A 26,694-nucleotide genomic window follows, 5' to 3' on the forward strand; every position below is an offset into this window, starting at 1 on the left:
ATGGACCTGTCCCGGGCCGGTACCAGGGTCTCTACCGAGGAGCGAGCACGCCGCAGAACCACCGGTTCGTGCTTCTACTGTGGGAGGCCGGGTCACACCCAGGCTCGGTGCTCCTTCAGGACCAGGCGACCAGTAGAGGTGAGAGCAGTCGACAGGCATGAGGGTGCTGACAGAGAGAACCATCGTCCCACGCTCACCACGCTGTTGATTCTTCCCGACAGAACAACCCGGATTAACGTGTTGGTGGATTCTGGAGCGGACGGCAATCTCATCGACGAAGTGTTGGTGTCCGAACTGAACATCCCCACCCTCCCTCTACCCCACCCTGAGAATGCGCGGTCGCTGGATGGAAGGACTTTCTGCCGCATGACGCACATCACTATTCCCTTACAACTGATCATTTCTGGGAACCATCGGGAGATGATCCAGTTCCGCGTCATCCAGTCCCCCAATGACCAACTCATCTTGGGATTACCCTGGCTCCAGAAACACAACCCCACGATCAACTGGAGTTCTAATCAAGTTCAAGCCTGGGATTCTAAATGTCATCTGTCCTGCTTGCGTTCCGCTCCGCCACCAGCAGAGGGAGCACTAGCTCCACCACAGACTCCCAAGCCCTCCCTGGAAGGGGTTCCCACACCTTACCATGACCTGGGCACGGTGTTCTCCAAGACTCAAGCTCAGTCACTGCCGCCCCATTGACCCTACGACTGCGCCATCGAGCTCCTTCCCGGTTCATCACTCCCCTCTAGTCGCCTATACAACGTCTCCAGACCAGAAAGGGAGGCTATGGAGAAATAAATCCGTGACTGCCTGGCTAACGGACTGATTCGCCCATCTTCCTCTCCCGTCGGTGCTGGATTCTTCTTCGTCCAGAAGAAGGATGGCTCCCTACGCCCGTGCATCGACTACAGGGAGCTGAACAACATCACGGTGAGGAACAAGTATCCTCTGCCCCTGATGGACTCCGCGTTCCACCCACTTCACGAGGCCACCATCTTCACCAAGTTGGATCTTCGCAACGCATACCACCTGGTCCGGATCCGTGAGGGCGATGAATGGAAGACCGCCTTCAACACCTCTCTCGGACACTTCGAATACCTGGTCATGCCATTCGGCCAATGCTCCTGCTGTGTTCCAGGCCCTGGTGAATGATGTTCTTCGGGACTTGTTGGGTCGCCATGTGTTCGTCTACCTGGATGACATCTTGATCTACTCCACTAATGCCAAGGATCATGAAAACCACGTCAGGCAAGTTCTACAAAGACTTCTAGAGAACAAATTATTTGTCAAGGCAGAGAAGTGCGTCTTCCACACCGACACAGTTGAGTTCCTTGGGTTTATCCTTGAGAAGGGACAGATCAGGGCAGATCCCAAGAAGATTCTGGCGGTCACCGACTGACCCACACCCACCTCACGCAAGCAACTCCAGCGCTTCTTGGGATTCGCCAATTTCTACCGAAGGTTCATCCGTTCCTATAGCCAAGTAGTCTCTCCTCTAACCAAGCTCACGTCCCCAGCGGTGCCATTCCGGTGGAGCCCCGAAGCTGAGACGGCCTTCACCAAGGTCAAGAGACTGTTCTCTTCCGCTCCCATCCTGGTACACCCCGACCCCACCCGCCAGTTTGTGGTCGAGACGGATGCTTCCGACACAGGGGTGGGAGCACTGCTCTCTCAGGTGGCGGCCGCTGACAACCGACTACACCCCTGCGCTTCTTCTCCAAGAAGCTGTCCCCGGTGGAGAGGAACTACGACGTTGGAAACCGTGAGCTGCTGGCAGTCAAACTGGCGCTGGAGGAGTGGAGACATTGGCTGGAGGGGGCCGAGAAGCCGTTCATCGTTTGGACCGACCACAAGAACCTGGCATACCTCCAGACAGCCAAGAGGCTGAATTCTCGACAGGCTAGATGGGCGCTGTTCTTCGGGAGGTTCAACTTCTCTCTGACCTACCGTCCAGGTTCGAAGAACGTTAAGCCCGACGCCCTGTCCCGTCAATTCAACACCTGTTCTGAGCGTGAGGTCCCCGAGAACATCCTTCCTGCCTCCTGCACCATCGGATCTGTCACATGGAAGATCGAGGCGGTGATCCAGAGGGCTCTACGGGAGGATCCCGATCCCAGGTCCAACCCCGGATTACGCCTATACGTTCCCTCAGCCGCTCGGACACAGGTGCTGCAATGGGCCCATTCATCCCTCCTTTCCTGCCATCCTGGCTTTACCCGCACCTTGGCGGTGCTGAAGCGGAGATTCTGGTGGAGTGCCATGATCCCCGACACCAGACGCTTCATCAAGGCTTGCACCACATGCGCCAGAAGCAAAGCATCTCACCAGGCCCCTGCTGGACTGCTTCAACCATTGCCGGTGCCCAGCCGACCCTGGAGCCACATCGGAGTGGACTTCGTGACCGGACTTCCCCTTTCCGAGGGTAACACCACCATCCTGACGGTGGTGGACCGATTCAGCAAAGCGGCACACTTCATCCCCCTGGCTGGATTGCCCACCGCCCAAGAGACCGCGGATGTTCTGGTGAGAGAGGTGTTCCGCATCCACGGACTTCCCTCGGACATCGTATCTGACCGCGGTCCCCAATTCATTTCCCAAGTCTGGAAAGCGTTCTGCGTGGCCCTCGGGGCCACAGCTAGCCTCTCTTCGGGCTACCACCCTCAATCCAATGGCCAAACTGAGAGGGCCAATCAGGACCTGGGGGCCGCTCTACGCTGCGTATCGGCCAAGAACCCAGCCGGCTGGGGCAAGATGCTTACCTGGGTGGAGTACGCACACAACACCTTACCCTGCGCCGCCACCGGGAAATCCCCATTTGAGGTCTCCCTGGGCTACCAACCTCCACTGTTCCCTGACCAGGAGGCCGAGATCGCTGTTCCCTCCCTCGCCATCCACATGAAACTCCAGCCTACAAACCAGGTGACTCCGTCTGGCTGTCCACTAAGGACATTCCCCTCCAAGCCACTTCTCACAAACTGCAACCCCGTTTTATTGGTCCATTTAAGATCCACAGAATCATTAATCCTTCCTCTGTAAGATTGTCACTCCCTGCTTCCCTTAAAATTCACCCCACATTCCATGTCTCTTGTATTAAGCCTGTATCCTCTCACCCCATATGTCCCCCGGATCCCCCACCACCTTCCCCCCGCATTATTGACAACCACCCTGCATTCACAGTTAAAAAACTCTTGAACATTCGTAAGAGGGGCCGTGGGGTGCAATACTTGGTAGACTGGGAGGGCTATGGCCCTGAGGAGCGTTCCTGGGTCGCTCCCAGTCTCATTCTGGACAAATCGCTCATCAAAGACTTCCATCGTGACCACCCTGATAAATTCCAAGGACCGCCAGGAGTCGGTCGTTAAGGGGGGGGTCCTGTCACGTTTCAGGTCTGTCTCGCCATGTTTTATGTTTATTTATGTTGTCTTAGTCACGTAGTGTCTTATCATATATTATGTTGTCTAGGTTCATCATGTTGTTTAGTTATGTTTTGTTACAATTTATTTTCTTGTCATGTTTAGTTATGTCTCGTTACGATTTATTTTCTTGTCATGTCTAGTTATGTTTTCATACGATTATTTTACCTGGTTATGTTGAGTGATTATCGTCTTAGTTTCGCTTTGTGTTATGTTTTGATGCATGTTTATTGTTATGTTAACTGGTCGTTGTTATGCATACACTTTTACATGTTTTTCCGCAAACCTTGCGTTCCGCCTTTTCTCTCTCTCTCTCTCTCTCTTTCTGTCATTCACTCCCTAAGTGTTTCCATTTGTCTATTTACTAAAACTACTAACGCTAGATCAGGATTGGGTAGAGACTAACAAACTAATCATGTGTTCATGTTACCTTACGTTTTTCGTGCATGTCATTTACTAATTTACTAATGCTAGGGCAGGATAGGTTTATTACTAACGATTACTAATCTCCTTAAACTTGTCATCCATCGCACCTGTTTTCCATTTCCTTGCTACGCTCTAACTAATTGTCTGCACCTGTCTACACCCGCATTTATAGCCCAGTCGCGCGACTGTTCACTGCGAAATTGTCTGCCTCTAGTCTAACTACGCAACTCTTGAGCATTACTACTGTTTGTTTACACGTTACGATCCAAGCCTGTTATCGACCATCATCCATTGATTTCTGTTTTGTTGACCACTGTTTGTTTTTTGACTACGTCCTCGCCTACCGTTTTTGTACTTTTGCCCCGCTGATTGTTTCATGGTTTCGACTCCCGCTTCGCCCACGACTACGCCTCTGCCTGACGTCCGCCTGTTCATCTGCCCCGCTGACTGCTCTCCTGGTACCGGACCTCCCTGCACGTCTACCGACTACGAGATTGCCTCTTCCCTTGGCACCGTGCTTTTTGTTTGTTTTATATTTGTTTGGCTGGATCTTCGTGTATGGACTTTGCTTGTGTTGACTACGCTCCTGGGACTCGTCCCGAATAAAGCCCTAACGGGACTTTATTTAACTATTGTTTCTGAGTCGTGCATTTTGGGTCCAACCCCCACGCACCCCTCTCAAAAATTGGGGCCGAATATCCTGTAGTGTGCACCCACCTTTACTGGTGTACTGGAGAATATGCCCAAGAGGCCACAGCCACTAAACCAGAACTCTGGTTTCCCTTGTTACAACTTACCCAGCAGACGAGATGTCCAATTTCATTTTCATATTTTTTGCATTCACTGGTTTCCCTGTGAACAAAATGTGTTAGCTTAGCACAAGGACGTGAAGCCTATAGGTGTCAGTAGCCTACCTCCTTCAAAGTGAAGAAATACACCTTACAGCAAGCTGTCTTATTTACACAAGTTATCATGTGTATTTGAAATACACGCGCAGGAAAACATGTTTTTAAATGAGAGGTGTTGTTTTCGGACAAGTTATACCTTTTAAAACTACCTTCAGAAGGTGCACAGATCACTGTGTTCAACCAGTGGAAGACGGAAGAGGATACATGTATGTTCAGCGGTTATAGTTCACCAAAAACAACGTCTCATTTTAACTTTTAACCCGCATGTGTATTTCAAATACACCTGATGCCTCATGTAAATAAGACAGCTTCAGAGTTGCTGTAAGGGGTATTTCTTCACTTTGAAGGAGGTGGGCTACTGACATCTTTAGGCTTCAAGTCCTTATGCTAAGCTAACATGTTATGCTAACTTGGAAACCGAGCCAGTGAATGCACAAAAATTTTAATTATATCAAACACCTCGTCTAAGTCTGAGTAAGTCTGGAAAACGGTATATTTCCCGAAATATTGGTGATTTCCTTTAACAATTGCGTCGATTTTAACTGGTTTAATTACCTTTGATCACCTGTGAACTCTCCTCTGAAGTTCATTGGATGACCCATTGAATGATCACTCTTCATAGACAGACAGTTGGGTACAGGTGACCCTGCTCTTTCTACCTGGACCCTGTGAACAAAACATGGAGACAGAGCTTCCTGTTAAACTCACCCTCTGACTGCAGCTCTAACTCATACCACATTAAATATCTGAGTCGTGCATTTATACCTCTTTCTGTCAGTGCTGAGGGTTCCACCTTTGCTCTCTGGCTCCTTTGTGAGACTCATTTTAGAAACAGCGCCCCCTATCTCACGAGACTGGAACACTTCAGCCTAGACTAGACCACAAATCAGCCAACCTGTAAACACACAAAATGAGAACACACTGAACACAAAATAGACACACGAATACAAACAGACAAGCACATACACAATATAGCACTGTGTTGACAGGAAGCAGTCTGGAATTTAAATGGTCCATAAACCTATACTCCACATCCATCCATCCATTATCTCATACACTCACTTCTGGTCAGGTTTATGGGGGCCTGGAGCCTATCCCAGCATGCACTGGGTGAGAGGCAGGAAAACACCCTGGAAAGGTTGCAAATCCATCACAGAACAACATACTATACAGTCACCTCAGTAATGTGGGACCATTGGTAATGTTAAAGAAGTTTTTCTTTATAATAGAAGCGTATTATAAAAATTACTCCAGTGCTCAGCTATACATTGACTGTCCAACATGCAGAATTTATTTTATTAATGATTCAATGGACTCAACCAAAATTACACGTTTCTCAGATCATACATTTATTGAGTGAAATTAGGCATCACAATTATTGCCCCCCTGTATTCAGGATGTTAGACACCCTCCCCTTGCAAGGATAACGGGGTCTTTTTCTATAATGTCCAATAAGACTGGAGAACTGGGAGGGATCTTAGACCCTTAGACCCTTCCTCCATCCACAATCTTTCCAGATCTTTGATATTTTCACGTGCAATTACCCAGGTTTTTGGGTAAAATGTCCTGGTACTTGGGTAGAGTTCATAATGCAGTGGGAGCAAAACAGCCCCAAGACATTAACGATCCACTATCATATCTACCCCAGGTATGATGTTCTTTTCTGTATATTAATCCTTAAATCAACACCAAACCTATGCCCAGCCTGTCATCTCATCTGACCACAGTAGACAAGGCTATTAAGGAAACTATAACTGCTTTTTTCATTGCTCCCAATAAAGCCATTCATTCATTCAGTATCCTAACACACTTTTCCTGAGCAGGGTCGCAAGGCGGCTGGAGCCTATTCCAGCATTCATTGGGTGAAAGGCAGGAATACACCCTGGACAGGTCGCCAGTCCCTCGCAGGGCACACATACCATTCACTCACACACTCATACCTATGGGCAATTTAGACTCTCCAATCAGCCTAACCTGCATGTCTTTGGACTGTGGGAGGAAACCGGAGTACCCGGAGGAAATCCACACGGGGAGAACATGCAAGCTCCCCACAGGGAGGCCCCGGCCGACGGGGATTCGAACCCAGGACCTCCTTGCTGTGAGGCGATGTCTCCAGATGAGTTTGTTAAAAGTTAGTGGAGAGAGAAGGAGGCAGACAGAAATAGAAGAGAAAGCACAACTGCCAATGAAGAGCGGTAAGAAACAGAAAGATAGAAGTGAGAAGTGATGAGGATGTGCTACCCACTGCACCATCCGTGCCGCTGTTCATCCTGAATCAATTCCAAATAGTCGTTTGGCATGTAGGCAGTGTCTAATAGTATAAATTATGAAATTCTTATTGTAGCAATTAACTGTAGATTTGGAAATATTGGTGACCTGAAGATGGAGTTATTCTCTAACTCTGACCACTGGATTTTTCTTGCTTGCTGTATACACTAGCACAGCATACACTAGCTCCCTCTACTGGTGAATAGCATACACTAGCACCCACTACTCATATAATTTCTTAATTCCCTCATAGTATTAAATGAAATATATCATATATGTGAATACTTATTTATTTTTGCCTGATTTTTGAAGGACACCAACCATTTGTTTTTTTTTTATTTGAGAGTTTGTTTCCTTGGACTTGGGTAAAATGGATGTTAAATTTTCCATCAGTTTTATACCCCAGTGAAACAGGAAGCCATGGAAGGCCACAGCACAGTTCCGTAGGACTGAGATGAACTCTATCTCATGTCAACATGGTGGTGTTGATTTCACTTTGTTAGATTTTCTTCATCAGAATCATTAAGGGTCAACTACATGTTTCAAGTTTTTCAACTGCACATTAGTCCATAATTATATCACATTTTACAAATATGAACAGGCTCAAAATGAAATGTTCATGGAAAACATCCAAAGATGGCGAAAGCCAATTATTAATCAAACAGATCATTATTTCTTAAGTAGCCTCATTGTAAAATGTAAAAGCATTTTTATCATGTCATCTCTGTTTCCAACTCAAACATAACACAGACTGGCATTGATGTGGCTTTGAAAACACGCTTTCCTGCTTTGAAGCAGTGCATACACAGCTACGTACTGCCACCTTGTGGTACAAACAAGAAACGGCGTCTAATAGAACTAACTACAATTCCTGCTCCTAAAGTTTCTGCTGATTTGAATACGATTGAAACAATTAAGAATGAAATGGAATAAGATTCAATAGGAAAGACATGCCCACTGAGTCGTTGTGAATTGGGACTGGTTAGACGTCAAATATGAACCCTGAAACTTTTTTACATGCTCCTGTAGACGGAAGCTGTTGGCTCATTTCAAATAATATGAAACTATGAAAGCTCCACACATGGATTAGCAAACTAATTTAATTTAATGTAGCAGAAATCAATTTAAGGTAATTTGTCTTAGTTCTTACTCTCAGCTAACATGGAGGAACAACACACAAACCAACTATAGCACGCTACGTTCTGTACATTCTGCCCAACTTGTACATTTGATCACGAATCCAAACGGTCTGATAGCTAGAGCAAAAATAAAAACAATGACATTTCACACAAGGTTCATGCAAATGTTTGATAATGTATATCCAAATCCAAAACTATTATTCTATCCATAAGCTTCAATTCAAGATAAATAGGCTTCTATCGGTGGGTGGGAAAATATGTCTGAATTCTTTCTAGAATAAGTTAATACGTTAAATATCTTAGAGAATACGGCACAAGGCTTTGTTTGATCATCGCACGATAAAATAGCTTCAAAATTACGATGTTAATACATTCCAGAACAGGTGTGTTATGAGGTGGGTCCTTCCAACATGCAGGCACAAACTTTCATTTATCCATTCGGCCCATGATTTAATTTAGTTTTTAATGATATTTATATGTTCACAACAATTCTTCATTTTTGTGGCTCAGACTGTTCATATTCATGAACCGTCTCAGAAGTGCGGTGTTGTCTAGTTACCAGGATCAGGAGGACATGGAGATATAGGCACATGACCAATTGATTCCAAACCAAAGCCGATTAATTCGAATATGCATACCATGTTAGGGCACACACTGTTGTATTGCCAATATATCCTTATTGTGTTTTAATAAAATAGTGGAAATAGTAGATTTGTTTTTTTTCAATAGCTTCCAGGTCACATGACCCATTGATACAAAGCTGCATAGTTGTTACATAAAGCATGATTGCTACATAGAACATTATCCCAAAAGGCTTGGGGAATACCCAGGTGCTTTTTTTTGCAATTGTAAATGGTAAATGGTCGGCATTTATAGAGTGCCTTTATCCAAAGCACTGTACAATTGATGCTTCTCATTCACCCATTCATACACACACTCACACACCGACAGCGATTGGCTGCCATGCAAGGCCCCGACCAGCTCGTCAGGAGCATTTAGGGGTAAGGTGTCGAGGACCAGGGCCCGCCTGATGAGAGATTGACAGAAGATGGGTTAGGCAGAAATGCGTTATTAACCCCTCGCACACGCAACTGGGGTGGTAGTCAGAACGCCCGTAAAAGAAGAAACATGTGGTTCAGAGCTAATGTGCAGCCTTACTTGTCAGCAGAGGAGTCTGAGATCAGAAGACTCAGATATAGGGTTTTCTATTTTTTTATAGTTTTCACAAGGCTAAGGGCCTGACTGAGGCTATGCGCAGAGTGAGTTCCAGCATGACCTTGGAGGAGGTTCAACATGCTGATAAGGAGACATGAGAAGGAGCATAAGGCCTGGTTAGAGCAGAGAGATGAGGAAAACAATGTGGACGATTGGGAAAGAAAAGATTATGAAGAGATGGAAAAGTGTAAGAAAGATAAGGAAGAAGGGAGGGACATTAATACCGAAAGAAGGTTAAGAGGCTTTAAGGGCCTCCCTGATTATAGCGCTAACAATTTGACGGATAGGTTCAAAGGGTTGACTATGGAGGAGTTGGGGGATGAGTTGCATACAGCTATCAGTTGGATGTCATTTGTAGATCCCTTAAGGTGGCACAAGAAAGAGCACCTGGAGAATGTGTTGAGTTGGTGGAGGTCACTTACTGCTGGCTTGCACAAGGTCAAAGTGTGGAGGGAGCTGAAAGGGGTTTACGACAGTGAGACCGATAACAGTGATGATGAATAAGCCCATTAGAGGGGTAGCGAGAGTTAGTGTTGTGCCATCCGGTACAACGGATACACAACCGGTGCCAATCTCTTGCCCGTAGAAGTGCCAATCTCTTGTCCGTCTAGGTGCCAAGGGTACCAGTTTCTTATCAGTATAGGTACATTTCCGTACAAGTTTTAGGATATATAAGGAGTGAGCTTTTAGACGTTAAGGACCTCTTAGGACTTCGCTCAACAAGATATCTACTGGCTGTTGAGGAGAGAGCAGCGCAGGACAGCGGCGATCGGGCTTGAGTGGTAATTATGATCTATATTACTTGTGGGATGGGAGAAGTATTGTATAGAAGTTTAAAGTTATAGTTTTCCTTTAATTTTTATGTCTTTTATTTTTCGGTGAGATACTGCATAAGGGTAAAAGAATGTAGTAGAAGAAACTTAGGGGTGTTCGTGCCCACAATATTTTAGGAGTAGTCACTTTTATCTCCGTGAAGGGGGAGCCATAGGATAAGGTAAAGGCCAAAGAGGATGGATATTTGAAGGGTGTATCTTGACATTAACATCTGGTGGAAAGGTGAATTAGAAAAACAAAGGGGTTATATGAACCTTATGTGAATCACGTAAAGGCACCGGTATACGGTTAAAAGAATATAAAGCAATGTATGTGACTAGCAAACTGAAAGATGATATTTAACCTGTGAGCTGTATAATTCTATTCTTTTGATTATAATAAAGTATATCTGACTATAATCATATCTGAGTGAGGGTGAATCAATAAAGAAAGGGTTTTTTAGAGGAATACAGTGAATACAGGAGATCATATAACAGCTTGCGTCACACCACTACACTTCGAGACTGGGCTGGAAGTTCAGTAGAACTTACCAGTTCTCCAGGACGTTCGAAAGTACTTAAAGGAAAAGAGAGTTCGTCCCCGAGACGCCTCCTTGTGGGGTACTGCTCATGGGAACGTGAAGTCTGAGCTCGGCACAGGGTCCGGGCTCACGACAAAGATGTCTTGCTCAGGGACAGTTCGACACAGCCCGTGCGGGGGATCGAACCAGCGACCCTCCGACTGCCAGACAACTGCGCTTACTGCCTGAGCCACGTCGCCCCAATTGTGAGATAAGCACTGATGTTATCTTGATATCTTGATGTACTCTTGATCAGCAATGGTTTCCACCTTGCTACTCTTTTATGAATCCCTTCTTGTCCAGTCTCTATTGTGCAGTTGTGGAAACAGACATTAACTGAGGCTAGAGAGGCAGGTTGGATGTTCTTCTGGGATCACGTGTGACTTCCTGGATGAGTTTTCACTGTGCTTTTGGAGGAATTTTAGCAGGCCAACCACTCCCAGGACAATTCCCCACTGCTTCAAGTGTTCTCCATTTGGAGATAATGGCACTCTCTGTAGTTAGGAGTCCCAGAGCCTTAGAAATGGCTGTGTAACCCTTTCCAGACCTGATTAACTTTTTTCTCATCTCTTCTGGAATTTTCTTGATCATGGCATTCCAAACCTATGAATTTGTCTGAATTAAAGCAGTTCTGCAAAAGAAAGTGGGATAATATTCCTCCACAGCGATGTGAAAGATTGATACCAAATTACAGAAAGTGCAAAAGGTGGTGCAACCAGCTAGTAAGATTAAGTACTTTTGCACAGGGGTGACCTGGGCGTTTAATTACTTTTTTCATTAAATAAATTAAGTAGTCATTCAGTATTTGTTAAATAAAATATTGATTTAAGAATTAAACTGCAATAAAAAACAGTGTTCTATATGGGATCAATATCTAATTATTTCTTATTGGTTTTTAGTCACTAGGTTTTGTGGTTGGGAAGCTATTGAAATAATATTTGTATTTCATGAGCATATAAATCTACACATTTTTGAACAAATTCTTCTCTCAATATACACTGTGAGCACTTTATTAGGTATTTATTAGACTTCTACTGTTGCAGCATATCCACTTAAGAGTTATGATGCGTTGTGTGTTCAGAGATGCTCTTCTGCATACCACTGTTGTAATATGTGGTAATTTGCATTACTGTGACCTTCCTGTCAGCTTTGACCAGTCCGGACATTCTCCTCTGAGGTCTCTCATTAACAAGGTCTTTCTGTCTGCAGAACTGCTGCTCACTGGATTTTTTGCTTGTTTTTTTGCACCATTCTTTTCAAACTCCCGAGACTGGTGTGTGTGAAAATCCCAGGAGATCAGCAGTTTCTGGGATACTCAAACCTGTCTACCACCAACAATCATTTCACAGTCAAAGTCACTTAGAACACATTTTTTCCCTATCCTGATGGCTGATATGAACATTAACTGAAGCTCCTGACCCGTATCTACATGATTGTATGCATTGCACTGCTGCCGTAAAAAAATTTAAAGTAAATGTTCCTAATAAAGTTCTCATTGAGTGTCTTATATTTAAGACACTAATAGTGCATATATAAAGAGGTGTCCCCTGTGTCGGATTAAAATCAAATTATTGGTATTGGCTTTGAACCCCTGGGACATGTGACCTGGATGCTTTTGAGATATAAATAAAATAATGTACCGTAAATCCTCAAATTATGTCCGGGATTCTATTTGAAGCCGGGCCTCGGATAATAGCCGGGGCGATTCGGACAAATAAAGGCCGGCCCCCAAATACAAGCCGGGGTAATATTGCCTACCAGTAGTGCTATCAGTCCATGAGCACTAGAAGACATTGTTTCGATTTAACTCAATGAAATAAGAGCTCTTCTGAATATTTTATATTGTTGGTTTAATACTGTTGCCAATGAAAAGTCCTATACACCATGGGTCTCCAACACGTTGCTCAAGCTACCAGTGGCTTGCCGCCCCCTTCTGAATAGCTTGCCACAGTTGTTGCAGCGAAGCATTCCAACCTACGAATTTAATAAAAAGTAAATCAGGCAAAATAAAAAATTAACTCAATTTAGGCTACTTGGCTATGCAATAAGGTTTCCGTGTATTTACAGCACAGCGCACGTTCAATGAATGAATGAAAGCGGCTGCCTTGACTCGCAATAAACAGACGGGTGGAAATCCCGACAATCTTTCAACTACATAAAACTTAACAGTAAACCTTCAAATACCCCCCAGATTTCAGTGCCCATCAGTCCCAGCATTTAGCAATAGAATCAAACAGTCCGAAAGTAAATTAAATCCCAAACCAAAGCGAAGATCTTTTGATACCCTACCGGTATGCTGCTCCAAACGAAACGCGTCTCACAATAAAACGCACTTTAGGGGAAAAAAAGATCCTTAACTTGCTGTTATCTACGTTAATTTGTTATTGTTCATGAAGACGTGTCTGGCAAGTTGTTATTTTATGAAGACGCATCTGTTTTGGCTTTCATTAATGGTTTAGCTGCTCAAGTTGCGTTTCTGAACGGTTACAGGAAGTGTTGAACAGTGTTGGCCCACTTTAAGTGTAGCCTTTTACTTTATTTCTAAGAATAAAATTCTACAACAGAAGCCTAATAAGAAATAAAGGCCAGCCTCGAATACAAGCCTGCCCCAAATAAAGGCCTGTGCTTTGTGCAGCCTAAGTAAATAAAAGACCCCGGCCACAATTTGAGGATTTACGGTATACAATTGCCAAAAAACATTACGCCCTGGTGTAATCAAAGAGTTGTGCCCTTATCACAATGTCCCCCGTATTATTTGCCATTCTTCAGTGGGTCAAGCGACCTGGAAGCGATTGAAATTTTAGTGTAATCATTTAAATGAATTTCCCGGGGGATCCAGGAGTTGTGCCCGCATCTTCATCTCCTCCTCATCCTAAACACATTATCTGAACGCTCTGGGTGCTGTGGTTAAAAAGCTATTAACATTTTTATTTCATAACCACTTTTGAGGCACCGCACAGTGCCTAAATATGAGCAGTCCGAGCCACAAAAATGAAGAATTGTTGCGAACATATAAATATTCTTTTAATCATGGGCGTAATGGATAAATAAAAGGTTGAGCCTTGATGTTGGAAGGTCCCACCTCATAACACACCTGTTCTGGAATTTGTTACCATCGTAATTACGAAGCTATTGACGATATTTTTCCCAAATATTAAAAGTGAGGCGAAAGATCAAACAAAGCGTTGCGCTGTGAAAGGGGCAATTTACGCCGCAGCTATTTGAAAATTCCAAATTCGGAATTCCAAATCCTCCCCAAATCCCTAAACTTCTAGCTTCTATTCTCTCCACCCCACTGCACACAGGCTACTTACTCCGTACTTTTATTCAATTGTATTTCTTCTTTTACCGCCTCTTCTTTATCTTCCGTGTTCAAAATGACGATGAGCTTGAAATGCTTTCTCTTTTGCACCCCGCACCCCCAGAGCGACGTACAACAACGTGCAAATCAAACACAAGAACAAGTGCAAAGAGGACCCGAGAGAACAGTACTGTTCCGAGTCTGAGTGTAAACATACAGATAATCAGAACTCTTGAAGAGTACGATCAACTTTCAAACTAGCATTTGGCAGCTAGAATACCCTGAATACAACAATACAACAGCCAATAAAAACAACAATATCTATACAATCCATACATAAGTGCCATTACAGTCTAACCTGTAATTAGACACATTTATTGTGTCCAATTATTCAGAAGAGAAGATTTCAACATACAGGTTACATGTATTTGGTATTCTTAACAACTCGAGAATTATAACCTTTTCATGTTGGGAATTAAAGTAGGGCAGATGGTTGTCACACGGGTTGGTTGTCACACTGCTTATAGCTCACTCCCTAGAAGCCGCAGTACAAAGATTTTGGTAAATGTTCAGTTTACCCAAGGGGTTTACCCAAGGGGTTTACCCAAATGGTCATTTAATGAATAAGCCACACGGTTGGGCTGTCATTTATATTGGGGTTTCTTTGGTTATGCTACAACATGTGGTCACAATTCCGGCAAAAGTGCACTGTTGGGTTGTTACATTTACTTTGTAATTTTTCATGTCAAATCTACAGCCTAAAATAAATGTCTATCCCTACACATTTTAAATGTTATCTGGTTATGTGCATCAAAGACATGTGCTTTTTACCTAAGTAGTACCTTACCTCATTGAGACTTTTGCTATGAAAAGTTGGTGATAAAACAGTTTAATTTAAGCAGTCAATGTGTTCTAAATAAACATTTTTGTAATAGATATGTCAGATTTCTACAAATGGTGAATACAATATTATTGTTTTACTGAAAACTGTTTTATGGGGCTGGTTGTCACATAGGGAAAGGTTGTCTTTACCAGTGGAGGTGGGGGGTTTTATTTGTAAAGGGCATTCTTGATATTTTGGATGGGTCTGAGGGGCACAAATGTAAATGTCTTTTGAAAATGTGGGTCAGGGCAGCAATGAGAGAGGTGTTTGGGTGGGACCATGGTGGGCCCAGGGCTGATGATGTCCCAGGGTATTATAGGCTGTTCTGTTCTTGAGGGTGCATAGAGAAGAAGTCACAGTTGAGAGGCTACAACACCATCGTGCCTAGTACAGAACTGTGTTGGAGAAATTTGCAAGGGAGGTCAAGCTTGAGGTAGGTAGGAGAGGGGTGCAGTAGCATTTTCTTACCACTAACAGATCAAATGATTTGAACTCTGGCTCTGTGCTCTAGACCTTCTTTTGTGTTTGGATCAAATTTTACCTGTTTTCAAGTTAAGATATGTAATAAGTACCATCTAGTTTTTTAGATTGGATATATTATATATATATATTTATACTCTCAATCCCTCTGGCACCCTCCCCCCACAGGAACTAAAACTAGCAGAACACGGACACACATACACAGACACAAATACACACACTGAAAAGGAACTTTAACTTGAACATGCACTCTCTCTCTCTCTCTCTCACTCTCACTCTCACTCTCATGACTGGATATGACTGTCATGCTAATAATAAAAGTAGTCCCCTCTACTGAAACTGTCTTCAGTTGCTGCTTGTTCTTGGGGCATTTTCCCTTCAGTTTTGTCTTCAGCAAGTGAAATGCATGTTCAATCGGATTCATGTTAGGTGACTGACTTGGCCATTGCATAACATTCCACTTCTTTGCCTTAAAAAACTCTTTGGTTGCTTTCACAGTATGCTTCGGGTCATTGTCCATCTGCACTGTGAAGCACCGTCCAATGAGTTCAGAAGCATTTGGCTGAATATGAGCAGATAATATTGCCCGAAACACTTCAGAATTCATCCTGCTGCTTTGTCAGCAGTCACATCATCAATAAATACAAGGGAACCAGTTCCATTGGCAGCCATACATGCCCACGCCATGACACTACCACCACCATGCTTCACTGATGAGGTGGTATGTTTTGGATCATGAGCAGTTCCTTTCCTTCTCCATACTCTTCTCTTCCCATCATTCTGGTACAAGTTGATCTTTGTCTCATCTGTCCATAGGATGTTGTTCCAGAACTGTAAAGGCTTTTTTAGATATTGTTTGGCAAACTAATCGGGTCTTCCTGTTTTTGAGGCTCACCAATGTGGTGAACCCTCTGTATTCACTCTGGTGAAGTCTTCTGTTGACTTTGACACACATACACCTACCACCTGGAGAGTGTTCTTGATATGGCCAACTGTTGTGAAGGGGGGTTTCTTCACCAGGGAAAGAATTATCCTGTCATCCACCACAGTTGTTTTCTGTGGTCTTCCGGGTCTTTTGGTGTTGCTGAGCTCACCGGTGCGTTCTTTCTTTTTAAGAATGTTCCAAACAGTAGATTTGGCCACACCTAATGTTTTTGCTATCTCTCTGATGGGTTTGTTTTGATTTTTCAGCCTAATGATGGCTTGCTTCATTGATAGTGATAGCTCTTTGGATCTCATATTGAGAGTTGACAGCAACAGATTCCAAATGCAAATTGCACACTTGAAATGAACTCTAGACCTTTTATCGGTTTCTTGTAAATGAGATAATGAGGGAATAACACACACCTGGCCATGGAACAGCTGAGCAGCCAATTGTCCCATTACTTTTGGTCCCTTAAAAAGTGGGATGCACATATAGAAACTGTTGTAATTCCTACACCGTTCACCTGATTTGGATGTAAATACCCTCAAATTAAAGCTGAAAGTCTGCAATTAAAGCATATCTTATTCGTTTCATTTCAAATCCATTGTGGTGGTGTATAGAGCCAAAAAGATGAGAATTGTGTCGATGTCCCAATATCTATGGACCTGACTGCAAATCTTTGCACACATTGTATTTATACTTGAATTGTTTTAAGAAATGAAATGTTAACTTTAAGAATTATTATTATTTGAAATAAAGGAGAGTTGCTGTGATCAGTAAGTAAAGAGCTGAATAAAATGGAGGCTGGATCTTGGTGGTGTGTGGGTATTTTTCCTTTACTTCTCCCCTCCTGCATGTGCCAACCCTTGGGTACGTGCTCATCTTACGACCACAAATACAGAACCCTGCTCACAGTTTGCACTTGAGAAAGAAGTTACAGGAATTGGCATTAACTAACAATGTCAAAATGTTGTTGACATTGAACAAATGTAAGGGCACGTAAAGCTGATGAGGATGGAACCACAGGAACAGTGTCGGGGAAACTGGCCTATGCAGCTGCACCACAAAACAACCCATGTTTTTGTCTTGCCATGGGAGCATTCAATGACCCTGAGACCCGCAACAGTACCAAATTGGACTTTCAAATTAACTCAAAACATTTCTCCTAGAGAAGAAGAGAACACGTTTAGTGTTTAATTCATTACGTTCCTTGTCGGCCTCTTATGATTCATCCCAAGTGATATTTCATTTTTATTCTGCTCTGTTACATTTCATCAGCATTTTTACAGTTAGGCTTGTGTGCATTCATTTTCAAAGCCTCATAATTTAGCTACCGAAGATAAGATACTTCAAATCGGTTACATGCGATATCCATAAGGGTGAAATTTACACTAATTGTAGGCATCATCATCACCATCATCTCCTAGTTAGCCAAAGAATGCCATTTGCAAAAACAAATTTTCCAACTATAATTGCAAATACAATTCTTGGAAGCAGCAACTACACAATTAACAAACACACGAGATCTTGGTTTTCCAGTTTAAAATGTAATTTTATCTAAATTAATTTATCTGGTTACTCATTTAATGGATTCAATTTTTCACCTTTCCCATTTTATTTCATTTCATAAAATGGATGTTCCTCTTATTTTGAAAAAATAAGTTTACTGCATTTTTTTTCCAGAATTCAGAAGACCACTTTTTTGACACAGAAATTGACTGAAACAATTAAATATCAATATTAAACAAATAAAAATATGTTGTTAGGAATCAATCACAAATTTCAAGAAAACACGTATTGTTGAAAACAATACAATTCTTTATTGTTTTTTCGAATATCACGCTTTATATGCAGAGTTCATACACCCTGCAGAATTATGGTGTCAAATATCAGTATCAGTTACTTAACAATTGTCAATCAATCAATAATCCTCTGCATTTCTTTTTAATAAACACATTTTTAGGAGATTAATACTGCTAAATAAATTAATAATATCAAACATTCTAGGATTTCATGAGCCAATAAATCTTATGGCCAGCATGTTGAAGCTTAACTTTTACTGACAAAAGCAAACCGTCTCCTAATAAATAACCAGACTTTCAACAAACCCACAGCTGTACACGTTCAATGATGCTACTCAGGTTATCCAGGATGTTTTCATTCATTATTATAATTTGTCCATGTAATGCAATGCAGTTATAATGTTTTTCAGTCACTGTGCTCAACACTAAATACCGGGTCACAAAGTCAAATTACACAAATGAAACATTTGTTATTAGCCATGGATACTACTTTAAATTATGCATAACAGGATTAGTTACTTTTAAAATGATTTTCAATCGCTTCAAAATGTGCACATGCAGACATGCAGACATGCACGATTTGTACCTACACAGAATAATAAACTACACATTCTAAGAAAACGATAAGGCATTATCACAGTTGTTCCGGAAAAGATGCTTTCATTTTTCACAACCGCTAAATGAAAGTTACTGTCGCTACCGGCGTACAGTTAGCTACGCCCTTTTCCGAAAGCCTAATTTGCCATTAGAAAGCAGCAATTCGACAAACCTTTCTACTTCATGGTCACTTTTAAAAAATGTTGTTCAATTGACAGCAATAGACGTGTGACAGCACTGCAAATCTGTAAGTTTTATTGAAAATTATTTTATTTAACATAACGTGTCCGCTTCCCTAATGAATGATCGTGAAAAATGTTAGCCAAATTAAATGTCAAAATAAGCGAATAAACTGCTCACGTTTTGTCTAGCGACAAACGTCAGGCTAGCTAATTCGCTGATCTGAAATTCAAAGATGTAGCTAGCTAACATTAATGTCATGAAACTATTAGCTAGCGAACACCATTCGCGTCAGTAATTAGCAAACGTTATATGGTTAAGGTTAACCTTCAGTCCCTATATTACATTAGTAGCTAACTTAGCTAGCTACCTAACTATTTAATCTGACATTTAGACCAATACGAATATTGTTACCGAGCTAACGTTTGTTTTACTCAGCAAATGTAAAAGCAGACCTTGGCAGGATTATTGGTTGTTGTCATTTTCCAAATGTTGATGTTACCCGGCTAACACTTAACATATTTTAAACCACAGCCAGAAAGGTGCCAGAGATGGATTCGGAAGATAATCTTACAAGGTAACTTACAAGGTTTTATTGATCATGGCTATATCCCAATAATTCTTACCACTTGTCGTCGAATCTAGCCAACATTCAAGATGCGACACTGTTAACTTAGTTGGAATCGTAGTTCGGGATGCAGAAATGTCCTTGGCTACAAACGTGACGACGAAAAATATTTGACACGTATAGTTGAAGCCAAACACCTGTAGATTGTGCTATTGCATCGTATGTGATGAATTCACACGGAACAAAATGGCAGTTCTCTCCGACTGAATCAAGACCTCCCACAATGATTTCGTTCTCATGAATATATTAGCCTCCTGATGATAGATTATGTCTTCGTATTTAGTCTAATTGTCATGAGCAAGACCAATTTGCTTTGTACATTTACTGGTTATAGAATTCAATTTGCAATGTTAGTTTTATCTGGATGCATTAGTTGACAGTTCAAGTGATGTTATTTTACAAGTTGAGATTCTCATTTCAATACCCATCGTCTTCCTAGCTGTGTCAAGGCTCTACACTCACATGTGCTCCTAAGTTGAAACATGTAGGTGCACACACTAATACATCTCTATGAAGAAATCTGTTTCAAAATAATTGATCCTGTAAGCACACATCACTTTTAAGAAACAAATGCTATGGCTATAGCAACCAAACTTGTATTCCAGGGAAAGCAAATAATTGGTGTATGATCTCTTACTGCATGTTACATCTATAACTCCTCTTCATTCTGGTCCTGTTCCAGGATAAATTAGAGGAGCTCAAAGTTTACTTCTCCAAGTCTGAGTGGACCAATTTGCAGAAATGTGAGAGTGCGATTCAAAAGGATCAAGAGGAACCATGAAGTTATGCTAGCCCTCGGTAAGAGGCTCTTTATTTTACACAGTGTAAGGTTGTACTTCCTGACGAGTACCGAAACACTTCATTCTGCTGTCGTGAGCCACGGACCCCTTGCCGAGCTCAGACCTCACGTTCCCACGAGCAGTACCTCACAATGAGGTGTCTCGGGGACGAACTCAAGTACTCCGAACGTCCTGGAGCCCTGGTAAGTTCTACTGAACTTCCAGCCCAGTCTCGAAGTGAAGGGTGTGATGCAAATCTGGTAATCGATGTCCTGTATTCAATGTATTTCCTCTAAAGACTCTTTATCACATATGATTATAGTAAGATATACTTTATTATAATCAATCAAAAGAATAGAGTTATACAGATTACAGTGTACATATCATCTTTTGCAGTTTGCTAATCACATGCAAGTTACATATACCCCTCTTAGCTCTTTCTAAATTACCTTTCCACCACGATGTTTAAAAATCAAGGTACACCCCTCCAATATCCATCCTCCTCTTTGGCCTTTACCTTATCTTATGGCTCCCCCTTCACGGAGATAAAAGCTACTGAACTTCCATTAATACAATGGGTACGAACACCCCTAAAGTCTACTACTTATTTATATCGTATATAGTATCTTTCTAAAAAATAAAAGACATAAAAATAAAAGGAAACTTATAATGTATTACTTCTATGTATTACTTTTCCTACTTCTACAAGTAATATAGATTATAATTACCACTCATGCCCTAAATATAGCCATCTCGTTTTCTGCGGGATTTGATCCCTCCTCCTTGCTGTTGATGAGCTCTTTGAACAGCTGCATTGGTTTGGGAATCTGGGGCAGGATCAGGACCCAGACTTTCGAAAGACGTGACTTTGCACTTCGTACTTCTCCTGCCTGTTGTCTGGGATGTGCACTGGTATTTCTTCGAACACGTCGGGGGTTTTGCAGTGCAGCCGCAGCATATGCCTCTCCTCACTGACACTGAGGTTAGGGGGGGAGGCTTCAGGTTCTTGCGTGGGTCCAGCAGGAAGGTGTTCTGTAGCGTGGAGGAACCCCGCGTCCCGTCTGTTGGCCTCCAGGTGCAGTTCACGGCTCCAAGCATGTTGTAAAAGCCCTTTAACTCTTTCACCAGCTTTTCTGTATGATGAGGGATGCGCGTGAACACCTCTTTGACATCAGTCCTGCTGTCACAACTCTTGTGCTGAGTCCGCACCGCGTACGTCACTCCTCTCTCCATATCCATATCCTGGAGTGGCGCGCAGAGGGAGCGCGCCACTCCAGCTTGACTACAGCTGTCTTGTGTTGCTCTCTCTTCACCAGCTCGTAGATATCTTCTGAAGCCAAATTCTGGGATCCTGCTCTAAGGTCTAAAAACGTATCCCTTATATATCTTTTTTGCATACAAAAGTGTACCTTTTTTGATAAGAAATGCCCCCATTATGTCAAGCGGGAAGACATTTATCTTTTATATAACCTGTTTTTTAATGATCATATTAATTATTTCTGTTTTTCCAATTGTCATTTTCTCATACCTCAAAAGAACTGTCCCCAATATTTTATTTCATGGGCCCCTCTGGTTTGGGAATTTCCACCATCTTAATATACGAGTGGAAAAACACTAGCCCTTATGTTGTTTTTAATGAACCTATTCATCACTGGTGTCTGTGTCAGTTTCATAATCTCTCCTTGACTTCCTCCAAACTTTGATTTCATGTAAGCCAGACGTTAAAGCCTGCCACCATCCCAACACCCTCTTCAGGTGCCCCTTTTTGTGGCGCCTTAAGGGGTCTACAAAGGTCATCCAGCTAATAGCTGAGTGTAATTCATCATTCAACTCCTCTATAGTCAGTCCTTTAAATCTATTCGATAAATTATTTGTGTTATCCTCAGAGAGGCCCGTGAAGCCTCTTAATTTTCTTTCGGTATTGACGTCCATGCCATTTTCCTTATCTCTTTTACATTTTTCAATCTCCTCCTGCTCTTTGATTTCCCAATTATTTTCATTGTCTTTCTCATCCTGTTTTTTTAACCAGGCCTCGTGCTCCTCCCCTGTAGGAGCCAGCCCACACGTGTCAACCAAGTATGTTATCACATCTATCGTCTCCTTGAATGCAAAACTCCCTGGGTCCCCAATTTTCCGTTCTGCGTGTTCAGCCCCTTCCATGGTCATGCTAGAACACATTCTACGCATGGCCTCAGTCAGGCCTTTAGCCTTGCTCTCTAAAACCCTGAATCTAAGTCCTCTGACTTCAGACTCCTCAGTATCCATATACGGTTGTACATTTATTTTATACCATATACTTCTCCTCTTACGGGAGCTTTTACTCCTACCCCATTGGCGTGTGCGAGGGGTTAACAATGCATTCCTGCTTAACCCATCTTCTGTCAATCTCTCATCAGGAGGGCCTAGGGCCGGGTCCTCGACACTGCCCTCTACTCACTTGAAAAATGTTTTTCAATATTCATAAAATACAATGTTTTATTACGTAAATTGTGAAGTGTCTTTTGTTTTTCCTTTTTCAAGAAAATTATCCTCACCTCAGTGTGAGTGTGACTTTGACCACATGTGAACAGGAAGTTGCAGTTGAAAGGCTTGCTGTTTGTCCTTGTGCCTAGAAATTAGATAGTACCTAGGTCTGAATTTCTGAACCTGAGTTACCTACCTTTCTTCTTGGTCTTAGGGCTGAACTCCCCTACTCCAGCTTTCATGAGAGGGCCTCAATCTCGGAGAGACATGCTGGCAAGGGCTGCAGAGCCAAGCAACTCTGAAGATGAGGAATGGAACCCTTGTCTGGAGAGTAATCATTAAGTAATCAACCACAAATGTATGGTTGTAAAATAGCAACTACACACAGGACAGCAGACATCTTCATTAACAGCGATTTCTCTGGGGTATTTGAGTGGTTACAAACATGAAACTGAAACGACGGGTCAAAACAAAACAGCTATTGCATGCAAGCTCTACTGTCAATGAAATGAAATGTACACAGTGCTTACAGATTGACACATCAGTACAACAATAATTTTTCCAAGGTTCATCAGTTCAATATCCCAATATTGCTCCACAAAATAACATTTGATATTTAGCATGTTCATCTGTTGTATTTTGCCCACAGTTGCGTTGCTCTGTGACTTTCAGGACGATCGAAGAAAGAGCATTTGAAATCGCAGAAGGGGCAGGCAAACGTCTACATCCGTGGTGAAAACCTCCACAGCACGCAGAAAGTGTGCTACACTGAGGAAGAGGAGCCCAGAGATGAAGATTATCTCTGTGAGCCATGCGGAAACAAAGGCTGTTTCTATTTCTCTCGGTTCCTTTGTGATTGAGGTCCAGCTATGGATGAACTCTCCCTTCTCTTAGATTGTGACGAGTGCCAGTCCTTCTTCAATGCCCGGTCCACGGCCCCCCTTCGTTCATTTCGGACTCTCCAGTGCCCGCGGGGGCCCCCGACAGGGCCCGGCTTACCCTGCCCCCCGGTCTGGAGGTCAGTGTCTCCAGCAACCCTGGAGCAAGCCTGGGGGTGTTCGCCAAGGGACAGACAGTGCCCAGGGGAGTGCACTATGGACCCTACGAGGGAGAGCTGACTGAGGAAGACGTAGCCATGGAGAGCGGCAACAAGTGCTCTTCTAAAGGTATGAATCCCTTCTCTTAACACCAGAACAGCCAAGACTGGAACTGGCAGCTTGCGGTTTTATTTGCATTCTTGTTCCACCGTTGAAAGATCAATATGGCCTTCTTAAAATTCTGAATTGGAATTTATTTCCGTAAAGCATTTCCCCTACTTTTTGGGCAATGATTTTGGGGTGAACCTCTGGAAAAGGGAACATGGAAATTGTGGTTTGCTATGGTTTTGTGGATGGGGACCAAATATTGGCTTGCCAAATTGCTAAGCTGGTGTGGGCATTAAAGGCATTGGTTCTTCAAATGGTTTTTGGGGCCTTCTTCTCACAGATTCTCACAGATCACAGGTTTTGGTGTCCTGCAATTCTGAATTGACCTGTTTCACAGCATTGTTTTAAAGACTAGAAAAATCTGACTTAAATAGGACTTTGCCCAAATCAATGCCCATGTTAACCCTAATCTATGTGTGTCTTTGTACTATTTTGAGAAATCAACAACCAGAATTTAGTTGATTTCACGTTGATCTAATATTTCCTTTTGAGATTTGAGAATCGTGTCAGACACGCCGGGGGAAAAATGTTTTGGTGCTAAAAACACAAATAAAAGGATTCTTCTTTTCTGTCCAGTTCTACGTATCGCTCTGAACTCATTCTCCCTTGCCTCCACCAGGGGGCGATGATATTCCTTCTCAGTTCTTCCCCTGCACTAAGTGTTCACTCTCCTACACAGCAGAGATCTACCTGCACAAGCACATCAAGCACTCTCACCATGAGGAATATGTGAGACTGCTCAGAGCAGGATCAGTCACACCAGAGAGTCTCCAGCACTCCACCAGCTCCCACAGGCACTGTGCACCCTCTCAGACTGTCCCAGATACAGTCAGACTCCTCAGCCCAAAACAGGTGGACACCAGCAGCAAGAGAGCGCATGCATGCGTCCAGTGTGGGAAGAGTTTCAGTGTGGAGGGAAGCCTTAAACGACACCAGCGAACTCACACAGGGGAGAGGCCATACCACTGCGCCCAGTGTGGGAAGACTTTCAGTCAGTAGGGAAGCCTTAAACTACACCAGCGAACTCACACAGGGGAGAGGCCGTACCACTGTACCCAGTGTGGGAACAGTTTCAGTCAGGAGGGAAGCCTTAAACGACACCATCAAATTCACACAGGGGAGAGGCCTTACCACTGTACCCAGTGTGGGAAGTGTTTCAGTCACGGTTCAGACCTTACACGACACCAGCGAACTCACACAGGGGAGAGGCCCTACCACTGCGCCCAGTGTGGGAAGAGTTTCAGTGTGGAGGGACACCTTAAACTACACCAGCAAACTCACAGGGGAGAGGCCGTACTACTGCGCCCAGTGTGGGAAGAGTTTCAGTCAGGAGGGAACCCTTAAAGGACATCAGCGAACTCACCCAGGGGAGAGGCCGTACCACTGTACCCAGTGTGGGAAGAGTTTCAGCCAAGGGGCACGCCTTAAACTACACCAGCGAATTCACACAGGGGAGAGGCCGTACCACTGTACCCAGTGTGGGAAGAGTTTCAGCCAAGGGGCACACCTTAAACTACACCAGCAAACTCACACAGGGGAGAGGCCGTATCACTGCGCCCAGTGTGGGAAGAGTTTCAGTCAGGAGAGAAGCCTTAAACTACACCATCAAACTCACATGCTCAAGGGCACGATTAATTAATTATTTAAGGCGGTGTTTGAATGAAACATGTTTGATGGTACATGTTTTAATGCAAGTTCTCACTTTGTGATGGAACATTTTTAAGGTGTTCAGATGCATACCTTCTCTACCAACTGCATTTTGTTTGTTTTAAAATTCGAATTCTGTTTGATCAAATATAAAATCTTTCATCTTAAAATATGTGATTGGTATTAAATATTCACATGCTTTGTATTTTGGGGTTAAATTAAAGCAGAGAGCAGCAGTTAAGTAGGGTGGTTGCTTCATATTGTTGAATTATTTATTCCGGCATATGAAATACTGTTATACTTGAATGGTTTTAAGAAATGAAATGTTAACTTTAAGGTTTAGAAGTAAGGGAGAGTGGCTGTTGTTCAGTAAGTAAAGAGCTGAATAAAATGGAGGTTGGATCTTGGTGGTGTGTGGCTATTTTTCTTTTACTTCTCCCCTCCTGCATGCGCCAACCCTCAGTAACGTGCTCATTTTACCACCGCAAATACGGAAACACCCTGGTCACAGTTTGCACTTGGGAAACACTTTACAAAAAAGTGACAGGGATTGGCATTAACTAACAAAGTTGTTTGTGAACAAATGTAATCGCCGCTCTAAGCTGAATAAAATGGAACCACAGGAATAGCTGAGATTGACTCAACTGGCTACGCTGAGTTTCCCGCTGGGTCTCATCTGTTTGAATCACGTTTATTTTACTTCAAAACATTTAATTTGTAAAAATAAACAAAAAAACAGGATTAAAATGGTACTGAATATAATTACCTTGTCCAATCGGAAAAGGAGCACTCAGGATGAATCAAAATGAGTTACAAACAAATGCTAGACACAGGTCATTGGCTCCAGCCTGGACTGATTTACTCAGACCAACAACGTGCACGTGTGTTGACCGCAGCTGCAAATGTCAAAGCAGCCAAAGGAAAAATGGGTATGTACACCTTCAAACTAATCATATCGGATCAGTCTTTGGGCAAGAACATAGTCAGCTGAAAACGAGGATGACAAACTGGCTTATATATACATATTATATTATATATA

At 42.9% G+C, this 26,694-nt stretch overlaps 1 pseudogene; it reads left to right on the forward strand.

The window, feature by feature from the left end:
* LOC133119304 (zinc finger protein 418-like) lies at positions 1-25,647 on the forward strand (annotated as a pseudogene).
* The last annotated feature ends 1,047 nt before the right edge of the window (positions 25,648-26,694 follow it).

The sequence above is a fragment of the Conger conger genome, chromosome 19, assembly GCF_963514075.1.
Source record: "Conger conger chromosome 19, fConCon1.1, whole genome shotgun sequence".
Taxonomy (NCBI): Eukaryota; Metazoa; Chordata; class Actinopteri; order Anguilliformes; family Congridae; genus Conger; species Conger conger.